This window comes from Apodemus sylvaticus, chromosome 22, assembly GCF_947179515.1.
Source record: "Apodemus sylvaticus chromosome 22, mApoSyl1.1, whole genome shotgun sequence".
Classification (NCBI taxonomy): domain Eukaryota; kingdom Metazoa; phylum Chordata; class Mammalia; order Rodentia; family Muridae; genus Apodemus; species Apodemus sylvaticus.
The window spans coordinates 43,572,182-43,595,561 of NC_067493.1; the positions used below are offsets into that span (position 1 = coordinate 43,572,182).

The window sequence follows — 23,380 nt, forward strand, 5'->3', positions numbered from 1 at the left end:
CCTTCCCTAAAGAAGAGACACTCTTTATTGAGTTTTCTATTTGTTTTCTATTGCTGCGACAAGCACCATTACAAAAAGCAACTTGGGGTTGGGGCTGGGTGTATCTCAGCACACAGCTCACAGTCTTCTGTCACAGAAGGAAATTAGTGCAGGAACTTGGAGACAGGAACTGAGACAGAGGGCCATGGAGGAACACTGCTTACTGACTTGCTTGGTCCAGGTATGAGAGTGCACACAGTGGTCTAGGCCCTCCCACATCAACCATTACTCAAGAAAATGCCCAGGCCATTCTGGTGGTGGTATTTTCTTAATAAGGGTTTCATCTTTCTAGATGGCCCTACCTTGTGTCAAGTTCACACACACATACACACACACACACACACACACCATTACAAGTACAAGAGCCCAGCTTTGCTGCATCTCTGGCCATGCCCTACAAAGCTCTCTGCCCTGCACACCCCCATAGAACCATCAGGCCACGCCCACAGAACCATCAGGCCACGCCCACAGAACCATCAGGCCACACCCACAGAACCATCAGGCCACACCCACAGAACCATCAGGGAAAGCAGAGAATTCTCTGATCCAGGTTCCCCACCCCTCCAGTCAAGCAGGCACAGACCATGTTCTGTCTATACAGCTTCTCTGTAACTCGTGAGTCCCTGGTTCAGACTCATCAGGGTTTACAGAATGGAGATGATTTTGTGGGCTTACAGGATCAACATGAGATCAATGGTTAGAAAGGATGACACAGGTTACATAGATTATCACAGAAACTGGGGCTGACAGGAGGATTATGCTAGACTTTCCATCAGCCCCAAATTAGATTAAATATAATATACAGAAATACCACCTATCTGCCTTAATGCACAACACAAACACACCTGTGTGTGCCCACTCACACCCTTACCCATCCATACACACATACATACACACTCCTGCACATGAGGGCTCTTGGAAAACAAAGGCTGGCTACTGCTCTGGAAATCATTCACCAAACATAGAGAAGAATACAAAGTCATCAGCATGGGTCTGTGATTGGATCCCATCCTGTGAGCATCTTACCAACTCCCCGCATCTATCTTGACTGGGACCCCAGGAGGATGTCAGCAGGGAGCCAATTCCCCAACTCCCTGCAACCTGAGTCCCCCAGGCCAGTTTGCACCTTCTCTGATGATGAGTCTGTTTGGATGAAAAGGGGCTCAAGACCTCTGTCCTGTCTCATGGAGCCTGGTGAGCACTCCCCCACCACTGGTGTCTTAGTGTTTAATCTATGAGGAGAACACTGGGGGGAGGGGAAGAACCTCCTGCCTGCTGCTTCACTGAGAGGAACCATGGACAGCTCCCTCACACCAAGACTTCTGTAAAACAAGGCATGAGGAACACTGTCTCCGAAGGTTCCAAAGATGGCATCCAACACTTGGATGTGAAATACCACTGATCAGCAGGCCTCCTGTAATGGATAATCTATCCTGAAAGATGCAACCTTTGCTTTCTCTCAGACCAAGGGGTTCTTTCTCAGCATTGAATAATGGTGGCTACCTTTGAGGAACCAGAAATGGTGCAATGAAGAAGGCTCCATGTGCCATCCCTGTCAGAACTAGCTGTGTGTGGGCTCTGAGGTAAACAAGGAGAAAAGCCAGTCCTGTCAGGTGAGACAGGGCAGTCGCTCTCTGAACCATGTACCGTCCAGCCTGTAAGTTGGTCCAAATGCAGAGGCAATAGATGGAAAGGTAGTCACGATGGAGTCACAGCTGTGAGGGTTTTATTTGGTTTTGGGGTTTTTTTGTTTTGTTTTGTTTTGTTTTTAAGCATTTTCCCTCAAATCAGAAAAAAAAAATCTTCTACCTCAGGCAGCTTGGGTACTTTCTAATAAGTTCATTTATATGGAAATTGGCTCATAACTATTAATTTTACCTGCTCCCAAGCCACTCTTGATAAGCTTTGAAAGACTAAGGAAAGAGCTCTTTGAGTCTCAGTTTAATAATGGTGCCTGCTACTAAGGAACCAGCATGTCGGGGCCAGCCATGAGGCGGGCATAAGGCAGCTAACAAGTAGCCATGAAGTACCCATGTGTGGCTCGTGGGAGAGTGCATGGGCATGTTCAGGAGTGTGTGTGCATGTGGGGTGGGAGGTGGGGATATGGGTGTGGGTGCGTTTGTATGGGTGTGTGTATGCAGGGTGGGTATAGGTGTGAGTGGGTATGTGCAGCAGTGTGAATGTTGGTGGCAGGGGCAGAAACGTGCAGGAGTGCGTGTGTTGGGGATGCTTGGGCATACAGATCTCCTTGCAGAAAGACTTTTTTCCTGACACTCCATCTCAAAGGGAAGCATTACCCTGTAGTACAGGCTAGCCCCATCCCTAAGTCCCTGGGTACACCCAACCTAGGTTTGAGGTGCACAGTATGGCTGCAACTCAAACATGTATGAGAAAAGGAGTCATGGGGAGGACCAACCCATCAGCTGGACCCAAGCACCACATCCCGACACGGACACTGTAACACTCACAATGACAACCGTGGCGATGTACATATGATGGCGGGAAGGGAGAAAGGAGAGAAAGAGGGGGAAATAAAAATGGAGGGGGGTGACATCCTCTCATTTACATAGGATTTTTCTCCCCATCAACTTCTAAATGGTCCCGAGCCACCAAGCAGAGATGGGAACAACATTCCCCAAATGAGATTTTCTAGAAACAAAATGCTGTGGATTATGGCCTTATGTTTGCTTCATCTTGGGACCTTTATCCTGGACCTTAATATAAATAAAAGTGGGTGAGAATCAAACAGTGATCTAGGGTGGGATCTGCTGATGGCCCACAGCAAACACAGTGTGGGCCTGGGCAGCTGCTCCAGCCACACACACACACAACCACAGGCACACACACACAACCACAGGCACACACACGCACCAAGGACAAAGGACCATACTGCTGCTGCTCTGACAACAGTCAAATCAGCAAGCTCGGCCACTCCTCGTCTCATTTCTTGCTGTGATAGAGAACACTCTGGGAAAATGAGGGAGAGATGGTTGAACCAGCTCTCCATGCCCGGTTCCAGTCTGCCATTGTGCCAAGGTCAGTGTAGGAAACTCTAAGCAGCTGGTAGCATCACATCTCCAGTGGAAAGCAAAGGGAAAAGAGACAGGGGGCCCTGGGGAAAGCTAGAGGGACAGTAAGGGATGGATATGACAAATGTGAAACATACCAAAAAAAAACTTTTTTTTCCAAGTTTTAAAAATCCAGAGATGACAATGAACAGCAGTCACTTCAACTTTTTAATAGAGACTGAATTACAATGGGAAATACCGGAGATGAGGAGTTGACATTTGAACCAACACCTAAAATATACCTGGGAGCCAAGCATATCCTCTGCAAACATGTGTTGAATAAATGAGTGACTTTAAGCTTCCCCCCTCCAAAAAAAAGTCATGGAAAAATGTGTCCCAAGCATCAACATGAACACAAGTTGCTACATAAAAAGGAGCAGCCGTTGTTCGATGCCATCTGCTTGGTGAGGTCTCACTACAGCCTGACTTCATGTCTGCGACTCTCTTGCCCTTCTCCAAATCTGACTACTCTGTGGTCTTTGTTTCTGACATACTATTATTTACTGATGGTGTCAACTGTCATAGATGGATGTACAGTCAGAGGCACATAAGTGTCACGAAAGCAAGTTATTTGTGTGTGTGTGTGTGTGTGTGTGAGTGTGTGTGTGTGCCTGTTTTTCCTACTAATGTGTCCCCAGAACACTGCCCGAGACACTGAGTGTTCACTAAGTGTCTATCAGACAAACCAATGAGTCAGTGGATAGCCAGCAAGTTTGCAGACTTCAGAGGGACACACACACTAAGTGAGTCCCTAGGGACTAGGTCGCAGCCGCAGGAAACAAACAGCTCCACCGTGAGCTCACAATGGAGGGACTGTTGGCTGAGCAAGGCTGAACCGGGATGCACATTACAGAATGGGCCGGAACTGCCATTCAAAAGGCCACATGTGGTGTGAGCCTGGTGTTGGATATGTCCACAGCAGGTAAATCCACACAGGCAAGAAGCAGGGGAGCGGTTGCAAGCGTCAGGCCAGGTGGAGGATGGGGACTGACTGCTAATAGGCAGTTTCCTTTAGTCTGACAAAAATGTCCCCAAATTGTAAATAGTGATGATTCCAGAACTTTACAAATAGGCTTTAAAAAAAAACCCCACTGAACTGTGTACTTTAAGATGGCTCATGCCTGTTATCTCAGGACTTGGAAGGCTGGGACAAGAAGACTGCAGAGAGTTGACGGTCACCCTGGGCTCCAGAGTGAGTTCCAAGACAGCTAAGGAAACAGAGTGAGACCTTGTGGGATGGGGGGAACAGACAGACAGACAGACAGACACACAGACACACAGACACACAGAGAGAGACAGACAGACACAGAGACAGGCAAGATGGAGGGAGTGTAAGAGACCGAGAAACGGAAAGACAAAGACAGAGAAGATGAAGGAGACAGAGGGAGAGAGGGAGGGAAGGAGGCAGGAGGGAGGAAGGGAGGGAGGGGGGCAGGAGGGAGGGAAGGAAGGAGTAGGAAGGTGGGGGAGAGGGAAAGAATTATTTTACTTAAAATTTTTATTTAAAAAAAATAAAGTCACTATCCCTATTATCGGGTTTGTTCAGCTTTTGTTTCAAACTTAAAACCATTTTTCAAGAACAATTATCTCCCTAAATTCTCTATCTGCCTCTCAGATCAGCTGCAGCCAGACAGCTGCAACCAGACAGCCAGCAGCTCCGGTACTGCCCCAGCTCGGGAAAGGGATGCTAGGTCCCTCATCCAGACATTGTTTCTGCTTACCAACGTTTTCCCAGCGCTGGAGACAATCAGTCCCGGTAATGAGCAAGCACTTTGGACACCTCCACTCCTAGGCTGCCAGAGCCAGGCCGTTTCCCACACTAACAAGTCACCTCACTTCCAGCTTATTTGATTTTATCAGCATCACCGTGACAAGCCCGGAGACAGCTAAGACAATTGCCACAATTATTTTTTTTCCCTTCCATCACTATCTGACAACATCCCAAAACCCTTCCAGGAAATGATGGCTCAGAGTCCTCTCACTCCCAGCTCCTAATACAACTTCCTGGAGTGATCTCTCCCCCTGCCCTCCAACACGTTCCTCTTTTATTAGCAGAAAAATTGTTATATAAAGCAGTGGACTTCCCAGTGGGTTTTATTTCTATTTAGATTCTCTTCAGAGAAAAAGGCAAGCCCAGGCTGCTAACTGACAGGGGAGATAGCATGACAGACTGAGGATAACGGCATGGTAGATGGAGCCTCTAATCCCATTAGCTCTCCTAAAGAGACAGAGAGAACATCCATGGCTTCAGCTGGGAGCTGAGCTGGGGACCTGACTTCTGTTCTCACTGACTTCAGTTTTCACCACCGTGTTAAGGAAAGGGTGTGTTTCCAAGAGACAAAGTCCCTAGAACAGGGGAGATGGCAAATCTGGGAAAGGACACGCCATGTATGTATGAGGACCTGGGTTTAATCCTCCATGGTCACCTGGGAAGCCAGGCACTGTAGCACACACCTGTGACCCCAGTGCTGGGAAGACAGAAACAAGGATCCCTGGAACTCATTGGTCTAGAGTCATTAGCAAGTCCTAGGTCAATGAGAGACCCTGTCTCAAAGGAACAGACAGATGGTGCCTGAGGAATAATGCCTAAGGATGTCTTCTGGCCTCCGTACCCATGTGCAAACAAGTGTCTGAGCACACATGTACATGTGCACTACACACATGCACACATACATGTGCACTGCACACATGCACACACATGCATTGCACTGCACACATGCATACACATGCATGTGCACTGCACACATGCATACACATACACAGATCCCAAAGAGATAAGAACAGTCAGTGTTCTTCTACTATGACCCGCCAACCCTACTACTCTCAGCACACCATGAGCTGGCTCTTTGTGGGCTACCAGAGGGGGGATAGCCATTTCCACATGAATAGTACCAATGAGTGCATCTAGAACCCCAGATCTCCGACTGAAGAAATCTCTGACATTCCCCTCCCTGATAGAGGGACCAACGACAGGATCAATCACCTGGCTCTTTCTGCAGGGGCATAGGAAAGGGTGACTCTCCGGCATGCTCAGTATTGAAGTGGTCAGCAGTCCTGATGCCCAGTGCCCAGTAAGGCCCTGGCAGAGCCAGTTATGTCACCATAGGTGGAGCTTCCCAGACCCACCATGTCTAATTGCATAGCTACACTGGAAACAGACTCCAAACACTTGTGTACGATTGTCATAGTTATTGAGGGATCATAGTGTCCCCAAGACAGAGACAGAGAGACAGAGACAGAGAGACAGAGAGACACAGGGATAAGGGAAAATTTCTGACTCTACATGGAACAGAAACCTTTGTAAAGCCTGTTCCTTGCACTGTTGGCTGAACAAGGAGCAGCCTCTGTAAGTGTGGATTTTTTCTAACACTTAACAGTCTAGGTGGCTCTCCAAGGGACAGCTGCTGCTAATGAGAATGGGGTCCTGAGATCATGCCCTGTGCATGCTGGACACCCGTGGGCCTTTCCTGGTGGCCATGAGGGCACCTGTAAGTCCAACACCCTTCAGGCTACCCTGACCACCAGGGCACAGGTGGCAGCCACAAAAGCAATCAATGGTAATTTATTCCCAGCCCTGGTGCTTTTCCTGCTGAGATGGGAGTGACACTGTGCAGGAAGGACTGCCCCGAGCTGTCCATCCAAGAGACTGTAACAATTAGATGACCAAGGATCCTTCATGGCTGACCTACAAAGGTCAGGCCTAAGATGAGCTGCCTGGAGAATATAAGATCTGAAAGGGCTCAGATTCACCTAGAGGAGAATTTAAGGAGAGATGCTCAGAGTTCCGACAAAGGGCTAGACCTCATGAGGCCAGAATCCGCTCACTAGTGCTGTTTCAGGGTTGGGGCTTGGCAGCTGAAGATGGGGAGGGTCTGGAGGGGGCATTAGGAAGAAGAATGGGTAAGAATAAAGTGTAATGGCATGGGTATGAAGATACAACAAAACCCATGACTTAGAGTCAAAGATAAAATGTTTATAATATCGAAGAGTGGGGCCAGGATCTCCTGCCTTCCCTGAGTGCCTACAGTAAGGTATTCAATGAAGAAAAGATTGTTCCAAAACACTGAAGGCCAAGTAAGCTGGAATCCAGATGTCAAGGATGGTCATCAGAGACACTTTTGCGGATACTCCTTAACCCCTGTGCCTGACTCCTTGTGGCCAATCTGGCCACCAGTGAGACTTCACCTCTAACCTTCACTTCTCATTCTTCCAATCTAGACACTTGTCTCTTCAGCACATGCACATCCATGTATGCGCGCGTGCGTGCGACACACACACACACTCCATAGCAGCATGGGAAACTCATTTAGAATTTTTCCTGCAAAAGTCTTTCCCTCTGTTCTGGGAAAGTCTGAAATGGCAAAGCATCTTTACCCTGAAGTTCATGGCTTGCTCATGCATGAACACATCCATGTGTCCACCCACTCCATTCAGATGTCTACCCAACCACCCATTTATCCATTCATTCTTTATCATCCATTCATCTTTCTATCCAACCACCTATTCATCCATTTATCGATGCATCCATCTATCCATCCATTTACCTACCATCCATTCTTCTGCCCAGATCTCCATTCATGTCTACCACTCATTCATACGTTCACTATCTGCCCATTCATCTGTTCATCTATCCATCTGCTTATCCATCCATCTATAGCCCACCCACCCATTCATGCCTTTATCTGTTTTATTATTTTAAGGTCCTAAGGACTAAATTCAGGGCCTCATGCACATCACCAAATCAGGAGTTCTACCACTGAGCTACACCCCAAGCCAATCAAGGTCTTTTTTCATGATTGTTTTCAGTTAGCACACAAAATAATGGGTCCATTATGACATGTTCACATACTCTCCTTCCCCATAACACACAAAGTAGTATCCTTCCACCCCACAATAAGCCCTATGTCATAAAAGTGTGTATATACATCCAAGTGCATATGTGTATATGTGTGCATGCCTCTGGGTGCACATGTATTTGTGTGTGTGTGTGTGTGTGTGTGTGTGTGTGTGTGTGTGCAACCATTCAGCAGTTATTAAGTGCTTATGCCTGGTCAAACATCAAACACATACACCTTTGACCAAGTTGGAAAGTTTGCAGCCATCATTTCTATAATATTTTTCCAGTCCCCCTTTCCCCTCTTCTCCTTTAACTTCAATTTCACATAGAAGTCTGGCTGTTCTCATATAAGACCCTGAGGCTCAGTTAATTTTTTCAGAGTTTTTTTTTTCTTTTCTTTGGATCAGATAAGTTCCACTGGCCTATCTTTAAGTTTTCTGGCTATCTTTTCCATTGTCTTGAATCGTCTGGTAAGCCATCCAGTTTTAAAAATTACTATTTCAATAGTATGCTGAACTGAAGTTCAATACTAGAATTTTAACTTCGCTCTTTGATAGCTTCTCCTTGGCTCCTGATTCTATCCACTGGGTTGGGTTGTTTTCTGTTCCTACGGCAAAGTACATGAGGCTGGGTCATGGAAAGAGAGCTCACATTTTGGAGGACTAATGTGTAAGATCATGGGATCTTGTTATGCTGATCTTGGTGATGACCTTGTGGCAAGTGTCATGACAGTGAGGTGGAGTATATGTGGGAGAGGTCATATGATCACACAGGAAGGTGTCAAACTTGAACTAGAAGAAGTAGCTCTCTTCTAGTGAGAACTGGAGTCCTACAAGAATTCAGTCTTTTCTGAGGGCTGTAGTCTAGTGACCTATGACTCCCCCTAAGCTCTGCCTCTTGAAGGCCCCAACACTTCTCCTCGGTGCTACTCAGGAGACCAAAACAGATGCCTGTCCCCAACATCTGAACCCCAGGGGTACATACCATATCTAAACTACAGAAGGCATTTTTCTTTGATTTTTATAATTATTTTGCCTTCTTTGTAATCGTAGTCTCATTATATCAGTTTCCATTGATTGCCATACTTTAATATCTTTTTTTAGGACTGGGTTTGAACCCAGAGCTTCAAGCATGCTGGGCAAATGCTCTAGCAAAGACCCACTCCATTGTTCGCTTTTACTATGGCATATGCATATCATTTTTTGATTCTTACATCAAATAATACTAGGCTGTGATCTAGACACGGTGGATAGTTATATCGTAGAGGCTCTGTGTTTGGGTATATTCCAGCCTTTGCTTCTTTACTAGCTGCACAGTTAATGTGAACATGTTTTCATAATATACAATAGATATTTTATAATCAATAGTAATTGATACTCCTCATAGATAAAGAGTATCTATGGAATCTGAGGGCTTCCCACTCCTCTTTGGAGGTCCTTGCTCATTTTGTTTTGAATCACCCCCAAACTGGGTCTTGGGTTCTTCAAGCTAGCAAGATTGGATTTTCTGATTTTGACTTCCCCACATGGGGCCTTCCTCTTACCTTAAACTATGAAACAGGAAATTTAGGAAGTGCTGACCCTGTCCCAAGGGTCTACTACTGCTTCTTACATCATTCCCCTCGGGTATCAAGAATCAGGGACAGGGATGGGTGCCACATCTTCTCCCTCTGCCATCTTAGTTCTTGGATTTGCTAGTGCTCACATGGTACAGGGACAGGGAGGTCTGACTCCACCATAAGAAGGACATGGAACTGGCAAGAGGGTTAAGTTGGTAAAGGGCTTGCAGTGTGAGTGTGAGGAACTGAGTTCAATTCCCTGAGCACTCATATAGAAAGCTAGACATGGTGGTGTATGCTTCTAATTCTCCTACTAGGGAGGCAGAGACAGGAAGATCCCTGGATCTCAGTGGTTAGCTAATCTCGACTACTCAGCGAGCTACAGAATCAGTAAAAGACTCTACACCAGAAATTAAGGTGGATAGTAAAGGAGAAAGATACCAGATACTGGCATCTCTCCTCCACACACACATATGCACACAAATTGTGTGTGCACCTGCACACAGGTACACTCACACAGCAAAGGAAACCCTTCTATGGGGCCTCACAAACAATGGACACCAGCTTTCTAGTCAAGCATTATTTCAGCCCCGAAAGAGCAAAGAAAATGACTTAAAGACAAGAGAGGGAGCCAAGCCCAACAGCCGCTACTCAAGAGATGGAGACAGGAAGACTACAGGTTGGAGGCCAGCCTGGGCATCCCAGCATGACCTTGTCTATGTGTTTAAGACTGGGATGCAGCCCATTAACAGAAAACTTGCCCAGAAGAGGTGAAATCACGGAGGGCAGGGAGATCATATTCAGTGATATTCTAAAATAAGCCCAATTAGAACTTCTAACCTTATTAACCTTAAGCTTTAACAGAGATCAGTCTCAAAATAGGTTGACATTTTGAATGCCACCTGGGTCAGAAATCAGATCACTGTTCCGTTAACCTTCCATCTACCTGATGGCTTTTCAATAAACATCATCTGAGCAGGAAGTCAATGGGAAGCCACGCAGCTCCTCTCATCCCCAAGCATATAAATCTTTCTGAGTGAGGCACCGTCCCTCAAGAGACAGGAATTCTCCTGACACCAATTAATTAATTAGGACCAACACCTCCATTTCAGCTTCCATTCAGACTCTTCTGCTAATTTATAGCTGCCTCCAAATTCCTTTCTTTTTTTTGTTTTTTTGTTTTGTTTTGTTTTGTTTTTGTTTTGTTTTTCAAGCCAGCATTTCTCTGTGTAGCCCCTGGCTGTCCTGGAACTCACTCTGTAGACCTCACCAGCCTTGAACTCAGAGTTCCACCTGCCTCTGCCTCCCAAGTGCTGGGATTAAAGGTGTATGCCGCCACCACTACCATCACCACCACCACCACCACCACCAAAATCATTCTCATTGGTCACTCACTCTACCATAATCAGATCTCAAGTCAACCCCAATTGGGAAGAACCTCGTACACGTGATCTGTCTCTCTCCCTCTTTGCTGCCTGTAATCCCAGCACTTGGGAGGCAGAGGTAGGTGTATTTCTGAGTTCGAGGCCAGCCTGATCTACAGAGTGAGTTCCAGGACAGCCAGGGCTATACAGAGAAACCCTGTCTCAAAAAAACCAAATCCAAAAAACCAAAAAAGTAAAAAAAATAAAAAGAAGACTCTTGGAACTGGGGCCCGTTCCTATCCTGCTATAACGTGACTGGGGCAGGTTTGTCCCCAGTATCAATAGGTGCCAGACTTGGATGTGAAATAACAAGGAAATGCACTAGTAACAGTCTGGGTTTTTTTTTTCTCCATGATCTCTCGAGACCACTTGTAGACCCAATTACAGAGTCTAAAAACGAGGCGTCCTGGGACAGGGAAGGCGCCTGTGTGCATATTTGATAAGATGTTCCTATGACTGCAGGGAAGGAGGCCAGAGCTTACATGGGACCCGGGCCCAATTTCCACCCTTCCTCCATTTCGGCCCACCGGTGCATGTCCCCAAGGAAAGGCAACCGAGCCCAGGCTATGAGATCTGAACGTGGGTAAGAGCCAGACCAGAGCCCCGGAGGAGAGCGAGCACTAATTGCCCTGAAACAAAAGAGCAGCAGGTGCCATCTGCTCTGGTATCCAAGCCAGGCCACACTAATGAGGGACCCAAGTAGCTGTGTAGTGGCCCATGCAGCAGACTGAACTCCGGTCTGCAGGAGCTCATTCCCTGCACACCTGCCACCAGCAGGGAAGACCTTGAATGTGTTTGAGACAAAGCCCAGCTTCCAGGGTGCAACTCTGGCCTGGCCTCCATACAAAGAGCAAATCCCCTGCCTCCAAGGTAGCATGTGTACCGAAAACACAGCTCAGTCTTTACTGCAACAATGTGTCTGCTCTCTGTGATGGAGGCTGGCAGGCTCACCCTAACAAAAGATGCCAGGAGACTGGAGTCCACACTTACTCAATGAGAAGACATGATTGGAGACTTGCAGGCTTTTATGGGAGCCGAACCTTTGAAGTTAAGTGTGTCTCAGAACACCAAGGTCAGCACACTCAAGGAAACGGACAGAAAGCTAGAGAGACTTGCTGGCGCCTGTAGTTCTCTTGAAGACTTTAAAAATGTAGAGTCTTGGCTGGGGTCTGGCCTGAAGCTTACTCATTCCACATCCATGGAGATGTCTGAGCATTGTCTAGCACAAGAGGGTAAGACCTTTCAGAGGAGCTCATGTACTAGCGTGGAGAACCACAACAGGCAAGGAATATGCTACCCATGCAACAGCAGCAAGCACTGGGGGGGGGGGGGGGAGGGGACCCTTCCTTAAATACTGTCGGCTCTCATACTGTGTATGTGTGGCAGGGGGTAATACACATCTATACACACATGTGGAGATCAGAGGAGACACAGTGGGTATCCAACTCTATCACTCCCTATCTCATTCCCTAGCACAGAATCTCCCACGGTCTTTGCCATTAGACTGGCATTCAGCAAGTCTCAGCCAGCCTCCTGTTTCTCTCAGCATCTCTCACAATGCTGGGGTTACAGGAGTCACGTGTGTGGCCACGGCCAACCCTTTTATGTGGGTACCAGAGATTCCAGTCTCCATGCTTGCACAAGCACTCCACCCACTGAAATGTCTTCCCACCCCTTTGATTCGTTGAGCTCATAAGAGGACTGCATTTCCGTGCCCTGAAGTTGGGCCTCTGATAGGGATGGGCTGCCTAGCCTGACCAATACATTTTTAAATCCCCTACTGGGAAAGAAGTATTTAATTGGGAGTGGGAAGTATTTAATTATTAATGAAGAGGTTTATCTGCCTCAGAGTTAGGGGTCACAGTGGCCAGCTCCTAATGGGAGATTTTCAGGGCTCTTTTCCATGTAGCTCATGAAAGATTAGAATTAAGATGGCTATTTCTGGGGGCTGGAGAGATGGCTCAGTGGTTAAGAGCACTGACAGCTCTTCCAGAGGTCTTGAGTTTAATTCCCAACAACCACATGGTGGCTCACAGCCATCTGTAATAGGATCCAATGCCCTCTTTTGGTGTGTCTGAAGACAGCTACAGTGTACTCATACACACACAGAAAAAGTAAGTAAATTTAAAAAAAAAATGGCTATTTCTTGATCGACAAAGAGAATTCTTTATACTTTTGGTGAAGCCTGGCTAAGAAATATGCAAGTCTCCTGTTTACCAGAGCACCTGTCAGTCATCCTGGTGCAGGCACCACCCACTGCTCAGCTGAACTCCTGGAGGTCTGCTGTGTGGAAGTCTTGCTTGAAAGGGGGATGCAGAAGATGGGTAACATCTTATAAATTACCTAGGGCAGGAAAGTAGTTCATCCCTTTGGATAGAGAGATGGAAGGGTATTTGGCTAGAAAGACAAAGGTCTAGATGACTTAATCACGAAACAAAGAGACAGATGCAGAAGTCAAGGCCAGACCAATGCCTCCTGAAGGTCCAACTGAAGTTGCGCATCTGTGCCTGAAGACCTTGTTCACCTCTCAAATGTTTAAAATGTAGTCACCAAACTCTTTCTGACTGGATTTGCGATCCACTCATAGGAGGGAATGGAGGGTACCAATTTCTCTTGTTTAGCTAAATTGTTACAGCATCAAAAACATCTTCTGCATAAATGTATGAATGCCCATAGGCAATTACACCTCCCAGCCTTAATCAGAATGGACTGTTTATGGTGAGCTATGGCGACTCAAGGCTGCACAGGATGCTGAGAGTGACAGCTGGATGCTCAGCCCTAATTAAGACATGTCATCCATCTCTTCTAAGACTTGAGGAAACCGTGAAAGGTAGCAATGGAAGAATGCGAGAGTCACAGGATAGGGAGACACTCTGTGAAATGCTGTCTTCTGGGCAATGCACAGCGCTCTGCACAAAAAGAGGCCATTAGTAGCCAAGCAGGGATGCAAAAGGTGCTGTGGGACCCATCGCTCCATACTGAACGGCATGCAACTGGCAAATGACAGAGACACCCACGGCAAGCTACTCACAACCTCCTACAACTCCAGCTCTAACGGATCGACAGCCCTCCTCTGGGCGATGGGAGTGCCCACACACGCACATTAATAAAGAGGTTTAAGAATAAACATTTTAAAGAATCCGTTAAGATAGAGGCTGGGTGGGAGATGGCACAGAGGGAAACTGCATGCCTTGTCAAAGCAGGGTGGAGTCCTCACTGGCACCCCATACAGTGTGCCCATACAGGAAAAACCAGAGGCCTGTGACTTCTCCAACATGAAGAAACCTCCTTAGTCAAAACTAATTAGGGACTGGGGGAGTGGTCCAGGGGTAGAGTGTTTGCCCAGCATTCATGAGGCCTGGATGTCATATCTAGTGAGAGAGGCAGGAAAGGAGGAGTGGGAAAGGGAAGAGAGGGAAGGAAGGGGGAGGGATGGGAAGGGAGAAAGAGAAGGAGAGAGGGAGGAAGAAGCTAGGGGTCACACCTTTAAGACCAGCCATTGGGAAGCGAAAGTAGGTAGATCTTAGTGAGTTCCTGGCCAGCCTGGCCTACATGGCAAGTTCCAGGCTAGCCAGGGCTATATAGTGAGACCTTAGAGAAAGGGAGAAAGGAAAGGAGGGAGAGAGGGAGGGAGGGAGGGAGGGAGGGAGGGAGGGATGGATGGATAGATGGATGGATGGATGGATGGATGGAGACAGACAGAGACAGAGGGAGAAAGGAGGGAGCGAGAGAATATAAGTAGGTAAGACATGTAAATAAGGTGAAACATTTCCAACCTAACAACTCTTAAGTCTGTCTCAAGTGTTTCCACACAGAGTGAAAGAGTTAACTCAGAAACTTTAAAAGGGTCAGGGGCTGGGTTGCATTCCTCAGACCACAAGGGGAAGGGAGCAACTGACCTAGGGGTGGGGATGCATTCCAAAGGACTGACCGGACTGACCATTGGCCACTTACCTCATCCCCTAGAGACCAGTCTGTTTAGAGGTAACACTGTTCTGCCAATCATATTGTACCTAATGGTGTCCGCCCTGAAGACTGTATAAAAGGACCGCTGTGCAGACTACACGGGTCACTCTCTCTTCATATGCAGAGCGGCCCTAGCATGCTAGTTTTTAAACAAAAATTCCTCATGCATTTTGCATCGATTTTCCATCTCCACGCAGTCCACACAGGGGGTCCGGTAAGGTAAAGACTGGTCGAGTCTTACAAGAGCAACAGCAGAGGAGACCAGAGAGGGTGAACCTCAGACTCCTAGGAGCAGAGCCAACGAAGAGCAGCCCAGGCTGAGCAACAAACTGGACTACGAAGCCAGAGCGACTTGAAGGACGGCTGCCTCTCCTCAGGCACCTCAGAGCCCAGCATGGTAAACCAAATGCAGGCTGAGAACTGTGGGCATTGCGGCTGCGCCAGGCAGGGAGGTGCAGCTGGGATCTACTCACCGTAATAGAACCGAACCTGACCACTGACGCTGTTCCCAGCCGAGAGAAAGGCTGAGCAAACACGGAGCACCTTACGAAAACAACAGACAGGGAAGGGGGCTGGGTGTGGGACGGTGGACCACAAGAGGAAGCCTGGTAAGTTCGACCTAAGGCCCGGACACCCTGAAGGGATGATAGGAGCTTCGACTGCTCCCAGTACCAGGCCCCTCCCAGTACCAGGCCCCTCCCAGTACCAGGCCCCTCCCAGCACCAGGCCCCTGTCACATAGCTACAGCCCTCCATAGAGAGAAGTAGAGACAACTGTGGCCATGAGTCATATAAGGGCCAAGCCCCCAAGCCCCTCTGTAGATGAGGCATCTCTAACATCTCACACTAAGCCAATAGGAAGTACCTGTTGTCAGACCCCAACCCACCCCAATTCTGTATATAAAATCCTATGCAGAAGGAATAAAGATGTATAAGAGAATTTAAAAAAAAAAAAAGAGGCACCTCCCCCTCCCTGCTCTCACCCTTTCCCCTTCACTTGACCCCCCCTATCTGAAAGGGTCATAGATCTCCCCAGACAGCCACCAGTACACAGACCAACAGCTAGGAAATTGAAAACTTGACCTTTCTGTGAGGGTCATCTCTGGGTCCCCGCTATGCATGAGTCACCTCCCTGAGAACTCAGGCCAAGGGGAAGATGCAGAGTTGAGGGAGGCTGAGAGCCTCATCCCGTCAGGTTCCGGGTCCAGCCAAGGAGTTTCTGAGGGCTTCCATAGACTCTGTCATGCTAAGGAGGCTAAATTACAAAGGCTCATGGGGCAGGAGTGCTGCACCCTGTGACACCCCAGTGATACTCCTTTGTATCATTAGTTCAATGGTGCCACCTTTCTCTGCTGTTAGCTACACTTCTGCTGGCAACTGGGGAAGAGACGGAGGGCCAGACAAATGTCCCTCCTTCAAGTCTAGTATTTCCTTTATTTGAGCAGATGCGTCTCTGAAAGCAATAGCCCCAAATTCCAGTAGGAAAGTGGCTAGATCCATAGCCCCCATTGCATCGGGTCACCTTGAGACCCAAGGAAGCTATCCTGGAGTCCTCCTACTTTAAAAAGTGTAGTCCAGAGACTTCTCCCCACAGTCCTTCCTGGCACTCAGCCTACTGCGCCGAAACCAACGTACCTCAGGAGGGTGAACTGTTATACCGTGAGGTGACGTAAAGGAAGAATGAGCTACGCTTTCTATAGCCTCCAACTCTCTGCCACACCCCGAAGCACCTCCTAAACAAAGCCATTGAGTTTTATGTTTCTAAGAAGAACCTCATGTAAGGAGACCCAGATCTGCCCCCTGAGGAGAAGTCCTCCCAGCTCAGATGACACTCTAAGAACCTTGTTTGCAAAGGGGGAAAAAATGGGTGGATTATCATCGCGGCAAAGCAGAGAAGCTAAGTGCTGAAAGACATGTGCCACGCCTCTGACACATGTGATCTACAGGGGAGAAGGGGGCATGAAAGAAGAAAGGGGCATTACTAAATAAGAGAGGAATAGAGACAGGAGGGTCTCTGTGAGTTTGAGAGCAGTCTGGTCTATGCAGAGAGCTCTAGGCCAGCCAGGGCTACATAGTAAGATGCTATCTCAAAAAACTAAAATTCAAGCCATAACAGCAGATGACATTAACAGAGGTAATAGGACCCCTCAGCTGCAGGACACAAAGTGTACCTTGGTATCGCCTGCCTCAAAAGTGCCTTCCTGTCCCTCAAGAGAGCTGCCTGCATCCCTTGATCAGATTCATCTCCTTCTCCAGGGATGCACTGAAATCCAGTGTACAGGCCATGTGAATTTGTCCTTGGTCATGGGGATTTGTCCTTGGCCATGAGATTTGCCTCTGGCCATGTGAGTTTGTCCTTGGCTTGACTGTACACTTCTGAGGGCCTGAAGTGAAAGTCTAGTTCACACCTTGCACATCCTGGACTCCTCACCCATCTCCAGAACCCCACGTGGCCAGTTACCATCCAGCATCTGCAGCCTCAGTCTTCCCCTGTAATGCACCTGCCTCCAAGAGTCGTGGTCCAAGTAAGTCCTGCCCTGTGCTGGAATCTCAGAGACCAACTTGGAAAGGGCCTAGGGATGTGACAAACACTTGAGGCCCAATCAATAAAGAACAGGGTCAACATGGCTACCTTTCTCCACTTCAGATTGTCACAGGCACAGACTCTCCAACAATGCTTACCAACATGTGTGCAATTAGCTACCTAGGCAGAGTGGAGCTGTCTAGGAGCACCAGCAAAGGAGTCTACTGGGAAAACTAGCCAGTAGTCACATCAAAAGACAGATAGATGCTAAGCTGCCAACAGACACTGCTGAACACATTCCAGCACAAATGGTCCAGGCCACACCCACTGAGCTAGACCCTGCCCCCTAGTCCTGCAAGAAGAGGAGAGAGTGGGGAGCTACCTCTTAGAACCCCATGGAAATCCACGCGCATCTACTGCAGGACCGCTTCCACTCCAAAGGGTCATCCGCCCTTTCTGATTAAATCTCTCCTCATTTCTGGCAATATCCTGAAAATCCAATTTATTAACTCAGCTTAATTGCCACTCTGACAGCTGGCTCTGCTGGCTCCTTCTCCTCCTAACCACACTTTCCACAGGATGACAACTTTTCCGTTGATCCTCGTGGAAACTGATGTGTCCATCACTGAGGAAGGTATGAGGACAAGCAGGGCCTAGCACACTGAGGCGACCAGGGAACAGAGCGAGACACGCAAGCAGGCTCTCTCTCCTTTCAACCCCTTTATTCTATTTAGGCTCTCAGCCTGTGCAAAGGTGCTATCTATATACGGGGTACATCTCCCCCTCTTAGTTCATCCTCTCTGGGTACACCCTCCCAGACACAATAATACTCATCTCCTAGGTGATTCAAATCCCATCAAGATAGTAATCAAGGTTAACCAGGCATATACCATGGCAACCTCACTCATAATACTTCTGATTGAACCATACTAGATCCATCCCTATCCGCTTGCCCCAAATACTCGTGTCTGCCACAAAATATGAAACTCCTTTCGACCTACTTCAAGTATCCTAGTTGGCTTTCTATTGCTGTGATAGATCACCGGGACCTAAAGCGACTTGAGATGTAAAGGTTTTAACTGGTTTACGACTTATGGTCCATCACAGATGGAAGTCAAGGCAGGAGCTGAAGCACAGACCACGGAGGAGTGCTGCTTAGTAGCTTGCTCCTCATGGTTTGTTCAGCCTGCTTTCTTATAGAACCCAGGACCACAATCCCAGGGGTGGCCCTGCTCGAGAGACCTGGACCCTCCAATATCCATCATTCACATAGATATATAGATATGTAGATATAGATATAGATATCCCAAGAGTTGTGTACAGGTCAATCTGACAGACATATTTTCTCACTTGAGGTTCTCCCAATCCCAGATGACCACAGCCTGTATTGAGTTGACAAAAAGCATGTGTAGCAAGAACCCTCCCCACACACATATGGTCTTAACACTGTCTAAAGCAAGGTTCTCAGTCTTTTAGGGGATTGGATGACCCTCTCACAGAGGTTGTCTAAGATCATCAGAAAACACAGATATTTACATTATGATTCATAACAGTAGCAAAATCACAGTTATGAAGTAGCAACAAAAATAATTTGATAGTCAGGGGTCACCACAACGTGAGAAACTGTATTGAAGGGCCACAGCATTAGGAAGGCTGAGAACCACTGGTATAAAATGTCCAAGTTAGGGGCTGGAGAGATGGCTCAGCAGTTAAGAGCACTGACTGCTCTTCTGAAGGTCCTGAGTTCAAATCCCAGCAACCACATGGTGGCTCACAACCATCCGTAATGAGATCTGATGCCCTCTTCTGGAGTGTCTGAAGACAGCTACAGTGTACTTACATATAATAATAAATAAATCTTTTTTTAAAAAAATGTCCAAGTTAAAATTCCTTTTGAGATGCAAGATAGATGTTCAACAGTGAGCCCACACAAAACAGAAAACACATTATAGATGCCGAAATACAACCGCAGAGAGGAAACACCCACTAATAGAGAGGAAAGGAAAGATGGGGGAGGGATATCAGACCAAGCAGGACTGGAAATCAGGAGGGTTATCATTAACCCTATGCTTGACCTCCTGGGTGAGCTCCAGGAGCCTGAGCAGACTCATCCCACACACTTGCTGCCTGGAGCCCACAGTGCTGCTCTCTTGGGATAGCCAAGAGCTACATTAGCCGAGAGAGTCCATTACCGGCGGGTTTGCCCCTCCCCCAACCATGGCTGTTTCAAACTGCTGTCAACTCCAGGATCTTGGTGTCTCCATGGCCACTTCCACCTCCTCCTCTCAGGGGACGCCTGCAGGTGTCCTGACCCTGCCACACTCACTCATCCTACCCTACCCCCAGCCCTAGACATGCATGAGTTGAAAGCAAGCAAAAAAAAAAAAAAAAATACCCATAATGCTGTGGGCTCCCAGACATACAACATCCGAGTGGAAGAAGCTAAAGGTCAAGTGAACGTTCTCAACTTTTATGTACGTTTGAGTGTGTTGCCTGTGATTCTATGTGTGCATGTGTAGTGCCCACAGAAGTCATAAGATGGCCTCAGATTCACCAAACTGGAGTTCCAGGTCATGGTGAACTGACCCCAGGTCCTCTGGAAGAGCAGCCATTAACCAATGATCCATCATCTCTCGAGCCCCATCAACTCTTGAGGGATTGAGTAGAGATGCATACACTGAAGGTACAAGGGCATCATGGTGTGAGATGCCATAATGCTATAGCCACAGATGGCATAAGTCTAGAAAAAGTGTGACTCTGACAGAACTTTGGCCAGGGACGCTCTATCAGCCTAATATCTGTATCACTCGCATAAGAGCTATGGGCTGATCTTTAAGGTATTTAGTATTAGTAATTCATTGCTACTTAATGCGTTGTCCTAAATGTGGAAGGTTTGAAAAACAGATATGACATACTTCCATGTTTCAAAGACCTTCTTTGAGGCTTTGCATCCTGAGTCACGATGTCCTGCAGCCTTGGGCTCATGACTTAGAGGGCATCTCTGTGGCTGTGGGCAGAAAGCCTCAGGTCTTCACCATGGGGCCTCCCCACTGAGCTGTGGCAGCTGTAGAACTCTCAGTTACCCTCTCCAGCACCATGTCTGCCTGCGTGCTGCCATGCTTCCCACCATGAGGAGAGTGAAGTAAAACCTCTGAACTGTAAACCAGTTCCCACTTAAATGTTTCCCTTCATAAGAGTTGCTGTGGTCATGGTAGCTCTTCAGAGCAATAGAAATCCAAAATAAGACGTGCAAATATGCATACACAGCTAGAGGAGGAGGAGGAAGAAGAAAGAAGGAAAAAAAGAAAAAAGAAAGAAAGAAAGAAAGAAAGAAAGAAAGAAAGAAAGAAAGAAAGGAAGGAAGGAAGGAAGGAAGGAAGGAAGGAAGGAAGGAAGGAAGGAAGGAAGGAGAAAAGAAACAAAGAAGAAAGAAAGAAAGAAAGAAAAAAGAAGGAAGGAAGGAAGAAAGAAAAGAAAAGAAAAGAAAAGAAAAGAAAAGAAAAGAAAAGAAACAAAAAGAAAAGAAAAGAAAAGAAAAGAAAAGAAGGAAGAAGGGAGGGAGAGAGGGGGAGAGAAGGAGAGCGAGGGAGGGAGGAATGGAGGGAGGGAGGGAGGGAAGGATGGAGGGATGGAGGGATAGAGGGAGGGAAGGAGGGATGGATGGAGGAAGAGAGAAATTGAGGGAGGGAGGGAGGGAGGGAGGGAGGGAGGGAGGGAGGGAGGGAGGGAGGGAGGGACCATTCAGCAGAGGTGAGGTTAAGCCAAGGCCAGAGAGAGGGCTGGCAGCCCAACCCAAACTACAGGCACTTCTGCTAACAGCTTCCATCTTCCACAAGTTCATTTGAGGAGAATCTCTCCCCAGGAAAAAGCAAACAAACAAGCAAACAAACCTGACAAGCAATCCTAATTACTTCTTCTCTGCCCTGTCTTAGGACGGAAGCTAGCCACCTAGCTGAAGAGCAGACCCAGGGTACCCAGGGCCTTCGACCCTTTTCCAACCCTTGAATTCCCGTTATCTAGAATGTTTACTTCCGACTCCTAGGCAACACTGTCTGTCAAGTTAAGAAAGTTAGCCTGCTGCTAAGAGTGTCTACATAAAGGACGAGTTCGAAGCTGTTTTCATCCTTACAGCTCTGAGCAGCCCTCCCCCACACTGCTCGTGGGAACACGGGGATGAGATGACAGGAAAGAGAGACAAGAAACCCACCTGTGGTAACACAGGAGAGCGTGCGGGAAAGGATAAAGGTCTGAACTCTTAAGACAACTGAAAATCAGAAAGAAGGATGTGTTGTCAAAAAAAAAAAAATTAAACCAGGAAGCTGACATTTACGTAAGGATTCCCTAAGAGAGAAACTGTGCAGGAAGAAAACACAGCTTGAAGTGAAGCTAGCCAAGCTCTGCGCTCTGGACATTTCTTTTCCTCCTTCTGGACTCCCAGGAGAAGTGTGCCTCTGGGCTCCCCCGGGGCCTGTTCCCTGCATGCACGCACGCTGAGCACTGGAATGCAGCTGACGATGATGCCAGCCGCTTCCGAGGGCTGGCCTTTGAAAGGTGCCTGCCAGCTCTTGGGGCAGTTTCCATGGAAACCAGGATGGCATAGCAACAGGCGAAGATTCCGCATGACACAAGTGGAGGCCAGAAGCAGCCAGGGTCTCTTGGAGAAGCACCGCTTGGACTTGGATACAGCCACTTGGATGTCACTCAGAGATGCCATCCAAGCCTCATCAGACTGTGAGGCGACTGAGACAGATGTGTTCGTTACAACAGCTAACAGTAATTATGTTAACTAACATGAAGAGCTGGGGGTGGGGGCTGGGCAGTCAGAGTGGCTAATGATAATATGTCCTGGTGGAGGTTTGAGGAATCTCGGTCTTCTTTCTACTCACGGGCATTTACCCTCAGACTCAGAGAAGAAAGAGCATCCTTGGGTCTTCTCTAGATAACTCAGGATCTTGTTAACAGTCCCACATCTAGGCTGGTAAGATAGATGGCTCAGTGGGTAAAGGAGCTCATTGCCAAGCCTAATGACCTGAATTCAATCCCTGGGGCCCACATGGCAAAAGGAAAGAACTGACTTCCTGCAAATTGTCCTCTGGCCTACACATGCACACCATGTTGTTAGTACGCATGCCCACACACATATTATAAACACAATAAATGAATGTGTAAAAAAAAAAAAAGACAAACCAACATCTGTGAAAACTATCTAATAACAGAGTTCTGGGGGGTGGTTGTATAGAATTTCCAAGAAGAAAGAGAATAGTAGAGCCTGCAATTATAGGAAATAGAACACAGGCTTTCTACAACCTCCGGGTAAATGTTCAAGCCGCCACCCTCTAGTGAGGGAAGAGAACGGTGCTGGTCAGACTCCTTGGGGTCTGGGGTTGTCCATTTCCCACTCAAAATCTCCTTAGCTTCAGATGGGCGAACGACATAAGTTTAACGTGCGTCATCCACGATACACACGCAGCAAGGCCACCGCTAAACCCAATGAAGCTGTTAAGACAATGAGAGGCCTTGGGGCAGTCAGCAAATGAGTCCATTTGTCTTCCAACACCAGGAAGAAAGCTTAGAAACTCTCAGAGCCCTGAAAATTATCGTATTTAGGAGGCAAAATCATGTTCATGGAGTGGAGAGGGACCTGGAACAGCCTCACAGTCCTTCGAGACTCTGACATGGCTTCTCAAAGCTTTCGGGCACCGTGCAGATCTGCAAGACACCGATAAAGACATGTTCTCTCAGGCCCAGAAGTCTGTGCCATTGTAGCCATGCCGGCTTATATAAGATCAGCTTGCTCTGGTAAATTATAATTAATAATAATAATAATAATAATAATGTTTCTCAGTCACTCTCCCAAGGGAATCAGTGTCGCACAGCCAGCAAAAAGCAGAGGAGGGGTTTTGTTTTGTCTTAAAATGTCTATTTTCTTTATGGTTGTGGGTACATGTGTGTACCTGCTTGCATT

The 23,380-nt window shown here is 47.4% G+C and overlaps 1 protein-coding gene across 1 annotated transcript in view; it reads right to left on the reverse strand.

Moving 5' to 3' along the window:
• Tmem132b (transmembrane protein 132B) overlaps positions 1 to 23,380 on the reverse strand; it is a 157,045-nt gene that overhangs the window by 82,471 nt on the left and 51,194 nt on the right. The window lies entirely within an intron of this gene.